Here is a 12294-nt window from a genome sequence, read left to right as displayed (position 1 = left end):
TAATCAGCGACTGTTGTTGTTTAGCCGCTAAGTGGTGTCTAAGCGGTGTAGGACTCTTTTGCGAGCCCATGGACTGCAGCCCGCCAGGCTCCTCTCTCCATGGGATTTTCCAGGCAGGAATACTGCAGTGGGTTGCCATTTCCTTCTCCAGGGGATCTTCCCAACCCAGGCCTGCATTGGCAGGCAGATTCTTTACCACTGAACCACCAGGGAAGTCCATTAATAGAATATACCTCAAAACAAAATAAGTAGTCTTTTTTAATTTAAAAAAAAAAAACCTGTACCTGAGGAAGATCCAACCTGTATTTTGAGAAGCGACTCCTATAGTTCCCTGAAGGACAGATCAGGTATGAGAGAATGACAGTTTTGAAGTAATAGAACACCTAACCATGACACTTTCAGTCAAGCACACACTATGATACAGAAATCTGAGGTTAATGAAGACCCATTTCAAAAGCTCCTGTAATAGCCCTACACTCAAAGAAACTACCTCCCCTCAAAGGAAACACCGCCACGGAATCAGGCAGCATTACGAGCCGTGGAGGTCGTTCAGTAAACCCCTTACTCACAGCCGCGGGCTGCTCTGACACGCAACAAACGCTGATACAGCTTTGGGCATCACACTCCGGATGCAGCAAAACTCTGTTTCCTATCACAGCACGTCCTCCTAATGTGACAGGTTGGAAGCGTGACAATGCTAATGTTCTGTGCCAAAAACCGTTCTGCCGGTTCCTGAACTCACGTCACTGTTCAAAAACCAGCACCATCTGCCAACTAGAGGCGAGCGGCACCTGCAAACTCCGGCGCAGAGTTTAAGAGACGATGACAGACGTGGCTGTCCTGCACCTCATCCTGACAAAGCGTCTTGTTCCAATGCAAATACGTGGGAGGCGTTAAAGATACAATTGCTGGCAATATCAAGCCTGGTACCAGCTTGTGTGAAGGGAGTTCGCCTTCCTGACAATTTATCGCTTTGATGTCTAGCAGAGAGTTGCCGCTTCAACTTCTTTTAAAAATTTTCCCTTCATCATGCCCTAATGCAATCCTTCCTGAGGAGCTTTCCTGAAATCATTCATGTTTGGGTTCTGTGCTTCCCTGCCTTTGAACCACAAACGGGTTTAAAGCAGCATGCAGGGCCGGGCGGAAGCTCATCTCCCAGTTTCCATCCATGCCGTCAGCAGCTCTCACTCACATCTGTAAGGAGCCTCCTCCTACCGTTGTCTGAAATGCAACCAACATCAAGGCCATCCTTTTAGGTTCTGTTTGAGATTAAGATGAGTAAGAAAGAACAGAGCTTGAGTGTAGCCCACACACTGTAGATGGCTGTTGCTATTCTTCAGTCGCTCAGTCATGTCCGACTCTTTGCGACCCCACGGACTGCAGCACGCCAGGCTTCCCTGTCCTTCACCATCCCCGGGCATTTGCTCAAACTCATGTCCACCGGCTCGGTGATGCCATCCAACCATCTCATCCTCTGTCGCCCCCTTCTCCTCCTGCCTTCCATCTTTCCCTGCATCGGGGTCTTTTCCAGTGAGTCAGCTCTTCATATCAGGTGGCCAAAGGACTGGAGCTTCAGTTTCAGCATCAGTCCTCCCAATGAAAATTCGGGGTTCATTTCCTTTAGGACCAACTAGCTTGATCTCCTTGCTGTCTAAGGGACTCTCAAGAGTCTTCTCCAGCACCACATTTTGAAAACATCAATTCTTCGGCATTCAGCCTCCTTGGGCTGTCCACAAAATGAGAAGCAGTCATAGAAGGTCAAGCTGCCTGGTCACTGCAGGACAACCCTGCCCTTTGAATCTGAAATTAAAGGATGAGAATGTATATTGGAACTGATCGTAAATGCCCAGCAGTCTATCATCTGAAAAAGCAATTCTATTTGCTTGTTTTGGGGTTTGGGGCTTCTTTTAATTTTTTAATGTAATTTTTATTTTACACTGGAGTATAGCTGATTTACAACGTGTGTTAGTTTCAGATGTACACCAAAGTGATTTAGGTATATGTATATATATACACACACACACACATATATGTCAATTTGTTTTTCAGATTATTTTCTCACATAGATTACTATAGAATAACGAGAAGAGTTTCCTGTGCTATAGAGTAGGTCCTTGCTAATAATTTTATGTATTGTAATGTGTATATGTTAACCCCAAATTCCTCGTTTATCTCTCCTCCCACACACACACTTTCCCCCTTCAGTAACCACAAGTTTGTTTGTTCGTTTGTTTGTTTTGAGGTCCATGAGTCTGTTTCTATTTTGTAAGTAAGTTCTTTTGCTCATTCCTTCCACTCCGCACGTAAGTGACGCCATGTGATACTGGTCTCTGCCTGACACACCTCACTTCGTGTGACCATCACCAGCGCGCCCATGTTGCTGAGGATGCACTATTTCTTTCCTTCTGTGGCTGAGTAGTGGCCCACTGTGTACGTGCACCGCGCCTTCTCCATCCATTCCTCTGCTGATGGACATGTAGGTTGTTTCCGTGTCTTGGTTGTTGTAAACAGTGCTGCAATGAACACTGGGGTGCATGCATATTTTGGAATAATAATTTTCTTTGGATATATGCCAAAGAGCGGGATTGCTGGATCAGAGGGTAGCTCTATTATTCGTTACTTTAAGGAACCTCCATACTGTTCTCCACAGTGGTTGTACAAGTTTACATGACCACCAATTGTGTAGGAAGGTTATAAAGATCTAAACAGGCATTTCACCAGAGAAGACATACAGATGGCTAAAAACTGCATTAAAAGATGTTCAACATCACTAAGTATTAGAGAAATGTAAATCAAAATTACAATGAGGTATCACCTCACCCCGGTCAGAATGGCCATCATCAAAAAGTCCACAAACAATAAATGCTGGAGAGGGTGTGGAGAAAAATGAAAGGGTAACTCTACCTGATAATATAAATGCTAAGTCTGACAGAGGAAAGTTAGAGGGAGAAGGTAGCTGGACGGGATCAAGAGGTTTTTTCTAAACATCCAGCTTCCTTAGGAAACGTCAACAGATATCCCATCAGAAGTGAAGTCGTCGTCAAACGAATTCAGTGGAATCCAAGAGATGGAAAGAGCCAGCAGACTGAGATGACCTGTAATTTCTCTTCCAATTCTTAGGTTATGATCAAGTACGATTACTGTTTCCTTCTAATAATCCTTAAGTTCTATAACTTTAGGCTTATTATGAACCTGAAATAATAAGATTAGATCAAGTTATGGTTTAAAGAAGGAATAAAAATATGCAATCCACACTAGAAAGAGTTCTAAAAATTATTAATTTCAAAGTTTATATATTTAAACAGGCAATCTTCAATTATTAGATAAATTCATGTATATAATATTTCATGCCAAATAATTGACTTGTTTCTTATGATTTGATCATTATACAATAGTCAGAAAGGTTTTTACCTCCAATAAGTTACCAGAAATTCTTTATCTATGACCTGAAACTCATTAAAATTTAAGAAAAATATTGTTGGTATATACTTTTGCTTATTTTTCTGAAGTGAAGATCCATAAGTTTCATCAAAGTTGCAAGAAGTCCGTGACCCCCCTCCCACATGTATAAATCTTAGGGTTTCTGTCTGGAGCAAGACATCACACAGGACAGCTCAGAAATTTTCCTCAGTCAGTGTGACCTGGGAAGCAGAAATCCATGAGTGTCAGGCCTGTGGGGTCTCTCGCAGGATCTGTGCTCCCTGGGTGGAGGTAGGCAGGGCAGGCTCCAGCCTCCTGCAGCCCTGAGCTTTGCAGGGAGATGGGAGCCCAGACCCATCCCGCTGCCCAAGCAGAACCACAGGGGAGCTGATGGCAAAGCACGTGGAAGGCTGAGGCCCCACCTGGCGAGGGGCCTGGGTGATCCTTGGCCACTGTCGGCCCGCAGAGCTAGCAGGAAGGGACGGAGCTGAGCAAGGAGCGTGGGAGGTTGAGGCCAAGCTTGCAGCTGCGGGAACCACCACACGACCCAACAAGCTGGGCATTCCGATTAACATGGTCCCAGAGGGTGGGTCAGAAGCCCTTGGGCTTCCTGGGGGAAGCAAATCCAAATACTCTCTTCCAAAAACCCCAAATATAAAGAAAGAAACTGAACAAAGAAGAATTAAAAGACAACAGAAAAGAAAACAAGGAAATCAAGGAACATGAACAATGATTAGAAGAAATAAGAAATAGCAGAATCCAATTTAAAAAGCCTTCAGGTATTAGAATCTTAGATTCAAAACTGAAAGTATATATACTGTGAACAAAGAGAGACACAAAATATCAACAAAGAACAAGAGATGAAGGATTATGCAGATTGAAAAATAAATAGAAAATGCTTTAAAAGATGTAGTAAAATGAAAATGCAAGGGACTAAGCAGCAGATGGTGATTGCAGCCATGAAATTAAAAGACGCTTACTCCTTGGAAGGAAAGTTACGACCAACCTAGATAGCATATTAAAAAGCAGAGACATTACTTTGCCAACAAAGGTCCGTCTAGTCAAGGCTATGGTTTTTCCAGTGGTCATGTATGGATGTGAGAGTTGGACTATAAAGAAAGCTGAGCACTGAAAAATGGATGCTTTTGAACTATGGTGTTGGAGAAGACTCTTGAGAGTCCCTTGGACTGCAAGGAGATCCAACCAGTCCACCCTAAAGGAAACCAGTCCTGAATATTCATTGGAAGGACTGATGCTGAAGCTGAAACTCCAATACTTTGGCCACCTCATGTGAAGAGTTGACTCATTGGAAAAGACCCTGATGCTGGGAGAGATTGGGGGCAGGAGGAGAAGGGGATGACAGAGGATGAGATGGCTGGATGGCATCACCGACTCGATGGGCATGAGTTTGAATAAACTCCGGGAGTTGGTGATGGACAGGGAGGCCTGGTGTGCTGCAATTCATGGGGTCGCAAAAAGTCGGATACAACTGAGCAACTGAACTGACGGAACTGAAGCAGCAGATTAAACTGGATTCGGGGAGAACCGGTGAGTGGGAAAGCAGGTATGAAGAAAGCATCAAGAGTACTGCACAGAGGGACAAGGGAAAGGGAAACATGAAAGAAATGATGAGAGAGATGGAGGAATCGGCATGCGTGATGGAAGTTCCAGAAAGGAACAAAAAGACTGGGGGAGAGGCAACACTGGAAGGTGTAATAGGCGTCCCTGGTGGCTCAGCTGGTAAAGAATCCGCCTGCAGTGCGGGAGACCTGGGTTCAGTCCCTGGGTTGGGAAGATCCCCTGGAGAAGGGAAAGGCTACCCACTCCAGCATTCTGGCCTGGAGAAGTCCATGGACTGTGTAGTCCATGGGGTCCCAAAGAGTCGGACACGACTGAGCGAATTTCACTTTCGGGTCTGAGACCTTCCACAGATAGGAAAGATACAAGTCCTCAGAATCACAAAACAATGAACAGCAGAGAGCGCACATAACAGCATATCAGAGAGAAATCTGAGAAGATTAAAGGCAAAGACCTCAAGAGCAGGCAGAGATAACAGGAGGAGGGCGACTGACCTGGCAGCTGTCTGCTCACCAGCAACAAGGGGCCCAGAAGACAGTGCCCGGAGGACACTCAGTCAGAGGCAAACCCAGCAAAGCGTCAGGGAGGAGGGCAGAACAAAGATATGCAGACAAGGTGTCTGGTACTGACCCCAGATCCTCACAAGGGGAACTTCTAATGGATATATTGTGGGAAGAAAGGAAAATGATTCCAGAAGGAATTTCTGAGATTGGAAAAGAAAATGGCAAATGTTGCGTAAATGTAAGCAAGCTTTCACTGTATTCTTCAAAAATGATTTAAATACTAATTTGAGACTTTAAAATAGCATTATCTGAGATTCCACTTCTGGAAACAGCAGTTTGGGAATATATTTAAAAATTCATTAGACACTGTGTATTCAACAAGAAGGGAACAAATTGAGGGGCCTGGTTTCAGGCCCCTCTTTCCCATGGGGGCTCATATCCATTCCAGAGAAAGAGGCCAAGAAGATGAGCAATTCATCTGACAGCATGCTGGAGTTTGCGAAAAATAAATAAATCTTAGCCAATTGGAAAAATTAGAAACTATCTTAACTTGATACAATTTTTCTATTTTGATAAAATATTTTTGGCAAAAAACTGAAAACTAGGAAATTAAACAGCAGTTTTCCACAGATGATGGAGTTGTGTTTCCATAAAACCCAGGGGAGGGACAGATGAATCATTAAAGTTGGTGGGAGAGTTCTGAGAAGCAGCCGAGTGCAAATCTGTGTGAAAATCAGTTATCCTTCTAGCTGCCATCAAAGTTAGCAATTACAGCTTATAAAGACCCCGCCTACGAGAGTGTCAAATAGACCAAACATTGAGGAATTAACCTAACAAATAATCTGGAAGATCTCTATGCAAGGGGAAAAGCAATATTAAGAGAAATTAAGGAAAGTCTCAGTAAAGGGAGGAATAAACCAAGTTCACTGGATTCAAAACAATACCAGTCAAAATCCCAAGTTCTGCTTAGCTTCCCGTGCTTCGTCTAAATTTAAAATGGAAATCAAAGGACTCATGTGAAATCTAGAAAAATGGTACTGATCAAACTATTTGCAGGGTAGGAACAGAGACACAAGCATAGAGAATGGGCTTGTGGACACAGGACGGGTGGAGAGGGTGGGACACATCAACATAAATAGCACATAAGGAGCATAAGGCGCATGGACGTGAATGCCCTGACACGGGTAAAACAGCGTGCATGGGAAGCTCTGAGAGCTCGGCTCAGTGCTCTGTGCCGACCTGGGGGGCGGGACGGGGAGGAGGGAGGGTCACGAGCGGGAGGACGTGCACACAGGCAGCCGCTCCACTCACCGCACAGGAGAAAGGAGCACAGCGCGCAAAGCCGTCGTCCTCCAGTTTAAAACGTCTCCCCGGCGGCTCAGCCGGTAAAGAGTCTGCCTGCAGTGCAGGAGGCCCAGGGTCCATCCCAGGGCGAGGAAGAACCCCTGGAGAAGGGAATGGCAACCCACTCCAGCATTCTTGCCTGGAGAATCCCACGGACAGAGGAGCCTGGTTGGGCTCCAGCCCATGGGGTCACAGTGAGTTGGACACAACTGAGTAACTAATACTTCCACACTTTCCATTTAACAAATAAACATCATTTAAAAATCCATAGAAATAACCCATTAAAAAAACACAAACAAGTTGGGATGACTTGCTCTGGTTGATCTCAGGACTGACTCTAAAGCAAAAGCACAAAACGCAGACCAATACACACAGGCCAGCAGGACAGAGAGTCCAGAAATAGCGCCACGCAGACACAGTCCCACGCATACCACAGCCATAACACAGTGACACAGAGAGAAGTGAGACAAGGTGGAGTTTTCAACCCGGGACGCAGGGTTGATTGGAATGTAAACCTGAATGTGAAAACAGTAAAACTTCTAGAAGACAAAATAAGAGACTGAATTTATGATTTGAAGCGGGGAAAATTCTCTTAAACAAGAAATAAAAGTCATTAACAGAAAGAATAGGATTGATAAGCTTGACTACGTTAAAGTTATGAACATGTGTTCATTAAAAGTCGTCATGAAGGCAGGTAAAAGGCAAACTGGCTGTGGGAGAAGACAGTTACAACACACATAACTCTTATAGATGAGATGCGTCCCCCTGGAAAGTCATACGCTGCAATCCGAAGTCCCGGTGTAGTAGTATCTGGAGGTGATTACATCATGGGAGTGGAGCCTCAGGATGAGACTATTGTCTTCATAAACGATGCCCCAGAAGCTCATGCCACGTGAAGACCCCGAGAAGACCGGCGTGGATGAGCCGGGAAGCAGGTCCTCCCCAGACACCAAGTCTGCTGTCAGCTTAAGCCTGGACTTCCCAGTTTCCAGAACTGTGGGAAATAAACGCTCGCTGTTAAAAAGCCATCCAGCCTATGAAAAGTTTTGTTCTCGCACCCCAAACTAAGGCAAAACTCAACAAATGCTTCATGAAGAACCCCTACAAAACGATGTGAAAATGATAGCTTGTCCAGCAGAAAAAAATGGGAGAAAAGAGGTGATGCACAAAAGAAGAAATTCAAACAGTAATTAAGCATATGAAGAGGCATTCAGCATCATTTATAGTTCAGGAAATGCAGACTAAAACTACTCAGTGTATATTCACCACAAGGGTTGCAATTAAATTGACAATAATACCGAATTCTTGTGAGCACTTGGAAAAATGGGAATTCTCACACACTGTTGGAAGGGATTTAAATTGTTATACGCGCCTGAGAAAACCACTTGGTATCATCTGGTAAAGTTGAACATACAGTGCTCTGTGATCCAAGAATTTCACTCCTGGGTATGTTCCCTATAAACATATAAGTACATAAGCCACAAAAAAGGTATAAGAATGTGATTGCTACATTATTCAACATAGTCCTGATGACCAACAAGGACCTACTCTACAGCACAGGGGACTATACTCAATATTTTATAATAATCTGTAAGAGAAATGAATCTGAAAATGGATACATATGTTTGTATAACTGATATATATATATATATATATATTCATTCATATATATAAATGAATATATATGTCTGTATAACCAATGTTTGTGCTATATATCTGAAACTAATAAAACACTATAAATCAACTATAATTCAATGTAAAATAATACAAAAAGCCCTAAAAAAATACCAGTCCTAAACTAGAAATAAACTTATGTCTGCCAGTAGAAAAACTGTGCCTTATCTGCATTATGAAATAATATATAATATGGAATGAATATATTCTAGTTACATGCTACAAACTGAACCACACTGACCTTTGCTGAGGGCTAGGACGTGAAAGTTGGACTGTGAAGAAAGCTGGGTGCTGAAGAATTGATGCTTTAGAACTGTGGTGTTGGAGAAGAGTCTTGAGAGCCCCTTGGACTGCAAGGAGATCCAACCAGTCCATCCTAAAGGAGATCGGTCCTGGGTGTTCATTGAAAGGACTGATGCTGAAGCTGAAACTCCAATACTTTGGCCACCTCATGTGAAGAGCTGACTCATTGGAAAAGACCCTGATGCTGGGAGGGATTGGGGGCAGGAGGAGACAGGGACAACAGAGGATGAGATGGCTGGATGGCATCACTGATGCAATGGACATTAGTTTGAGCAAGCTCTGAGAGTTGGTGATGGACAGGGAGGCCTGGCGTACTGCAGTTCATGGGGTCCCAAAGAGTCACACATGACTGAGCAACTGAACTGAACTGATTGCCTTAAGATTACAGATTTATATGTGAAAGATGAAACTACAAAACCTTAAGAAGAAAATTAATAAAACATCTTTATGAATTTGTCGTTGGACATGATTTTTAAACACAAGAAAGAGGCACGAACATAAAGGGAAAATGGATAAATTTGATTGTGCTAAAATAAAAAGTATCTACTCATAAAACAGACCACAAATCACACGATGCTCTAGATTAGAAATATTTAAAACAACAAAAGGTTAGTATCCAGAATATGTAAAAAAATTTCAAATCAATTTTTAAAACACAATTAATTCAATAGAAAAACCGAATGCAAGTTTCACAAACATATAAAAGGATTCTTAGCCTCACTAATAACCTGGAAATGGTGGCTAGAACCACAATGAGACACACTTCATACCTACCAGTTGAGAAGAAACTAAGAAATCTCACAGTAGCGACTCCTAACAGGAAGTGGGAGAAACTGAGTTTTTGGTGAGAGTGTAATTTTGGTGTAATTGCTTTGAAAGCAGAGTAAGTTCTGGGGATCTAATGTACAACATGGTGATCACAGTTAATAAAACTGTGTTGCACACTTGAAAGTTGCTAAGAAAGTGTATCTGAAATGTTCCCACCACAAAAAAGAAATGGTAATTATGTGACATGGCGGGGGTGTTAACTATAACCATGGCATCATTTTGCAAAATCTAAGTGTATCAAATCAACATTTTGTATACCTGAGACTTACACAAAGTTACATGTCAATTATATCTCAATAGAGCAGAAGGCAAAAATGGAAATCAGTTGGTATTATTTCATTAATTGGAAATAAGTACATAACTTATGCCCTGAAAATATATATATGTATATTAATATACATAAAAGCATATATACATGAAATGGTTGCATTTATATACCAGCAGACAAATTCAAAAATATTTACAGCAGTATTTTATAACAGAAAAAGTCTGAACATAATCCACTGACAACAGATTGGATAAATAATCCCATCACCATTTAACAGACCGCTGTAGAGCAGTAAAAATGAACGCATTAAGATTCTTTCCGTTCACTGTCATGGACGGATCTCACAAACAAAACATGAAGTAAGAAGGAAAACAACAGAAAAATGCACACGGCATGATCACAGTTAAAGTCCACATTCTGAAAAGAAGCAAGTGAAGTATTACTTAGGGGCTGCTACACATGCAATAGTGAGGGACAGGAAGCCTCGTGTGCTGCAGTCCGTGGGGTCCCAAAAAGTCGGGCACAACTGAGCGACTGAACAATGAGACGTGTAATAAGAAATCAAGAGAAGCAAGGACGGTAACCGCAAAACTGGACTCGGCGATGATCTTAGACAGGAAGGAAGACGCTAGGAGGGGCACAGTGGGCTTCAGAGAATCATTCGTGTTCTCTCTCATAACACGGGTGGTGAGTACATGGGTCTTTGCTTCATCAGTATTACTTTTACACATCATATATATACTACAGATCTAATTCCATCATAAAACGCGCCCACCCCACTTACTCTCGAACGTTCCTGTGGTCGATCCTCGGCTACCCCCTTCCCTGGGAGAACCTCCGAGGCTGTGAGTGTCCAGCACTTAGCTTTCTCCAGCTTGCCTGTCTGCCCAGCTCCCGTGAGGATGTCGCTCAGTTACCCTCGGCCAACAGAGCCCCATCAGCCCCCTCCCCAGGCGGCACGGGTCCTCACACGCTGCCAAATCCGATAACGGAGACGTTGTGAATGTGAAATGATCCACTGAACCACGTTCAGGGAACCTGTATTATGGGTCTCCTGGGTGTCATTCACCCTTTCGTCAAGCTACAAGCAATGCCAGACGCCTCGAATGATTGCGCAATTGACCTTGGATAATACATTTTGGATTCACGATGGCGCTGCCTTCCACAGCAGCCTCAGATGTGCACAACAGCGCACGCTCCCATCCCCGCATGTCGGCAATGTCCGCGATGGAAGGCAGAAGTCAGGCGCTGGCTCACTCCTCCATACAGTCACTCGGGGAACCCCGATGACCCAGAATTTCTCTGACTCTCAGGGACTGCAGTGGGTACAGTACTCTATTGAAAATCAAAACGGCCAAAGAATCAAAGATGGTGCATAGAACCCAGCCAGCAGGCAAAATAAACTCTTCCTTCTTATTACTGAAAACAGGTCTGGGGTTCCGGGGAAATCTGGAAACACACTGGAAGAAAGGGACTGGGTAAGGAAAATAACAGGGAGCTGTGGGAAGGGGACAGTGCCAGCAGCTGGACACCATAGCGGAGGCGCAGTGCAGGTCAGGGGGGCAGTGAGGACCCTGAGCTGTGTCTTCAGCTCACCTCAGGAAGGAGGCAGGACCCACAGACTTCGTGTGGGCGGGCCAGCTCTGAGGAGCAGCTTGGCCCTGGAGGCCTCAGCCTGTCCCACCAGAAGCTCTTGACTCTGCAGACACCAGGGTGGGGGTGAGTGTCCCGCTCGCCACAGCCACTGCCTGGGATGGCCTGGGTGCCATGATGGCTCCATTCAGCAGTAAGTCTGCAAGGGCCCGTGTCTCCCGTTAACCAGGCAGGATATCGGGCACTCCTACATACGCAGACTATCAGATGCACACGCACACCCCTCTGATAGGCGGCGCTGCCTGAATTCGGCCTCCTCTTGCTGGCCAGGGACAAAGAGCCCTCTCTCGACATCTCTCCCAGAGCCTCCCTCTGCCCTCCTGGCTGGAGTCTCTGAGGCCAAGTCAGGCGAAGGAGAAAATTAAAAGGATTAGAGGTGTGCCCAGCAGGCTACATAGAGATCCCCTGAAAGTTTTGAGAGAGGTCTGGAGGTAGGCAGGCCTGTAATAGAAATGGATGAGAGAGAAGAAGGGTCTGGGTCTCCTTGACCCATAACTTGTTTTATGAAAAATGCAAGTCAAAAATTGAAATATTTGGAAATATATTTTTTAAAGTAATTCTGAACACTGTTCTGAGATAGCTCATGAACTTGACATATTAGGTTACAGACACAAGTCTAGAAAATTGAGCTTTTAATGTTATAAAAACTGTCCTAATAGCTATCTAACTAAACTAACCAACCTGAAAAATCAAGTTAGGGGACTAGATCAAATTAAGATCTGA

Source organism: Dama dama, chromosome 15, assembly GCF_033118175.1.
Source record: "Dama dama isolate Ldn47 chromosome 15, ASM3311817v1, whole genome shotgun sequence".
Taxonomy (NCBI): Eukaryota; Metazoa; Chordata; class Mammalia; order Artiodactyla; family Cervidae; genus Dama; species Dama dama.
The sequence above is the reverse complement of the archived record's forward strand: the minus strand, read 5'-3'. Positions refer to the sequence as shown.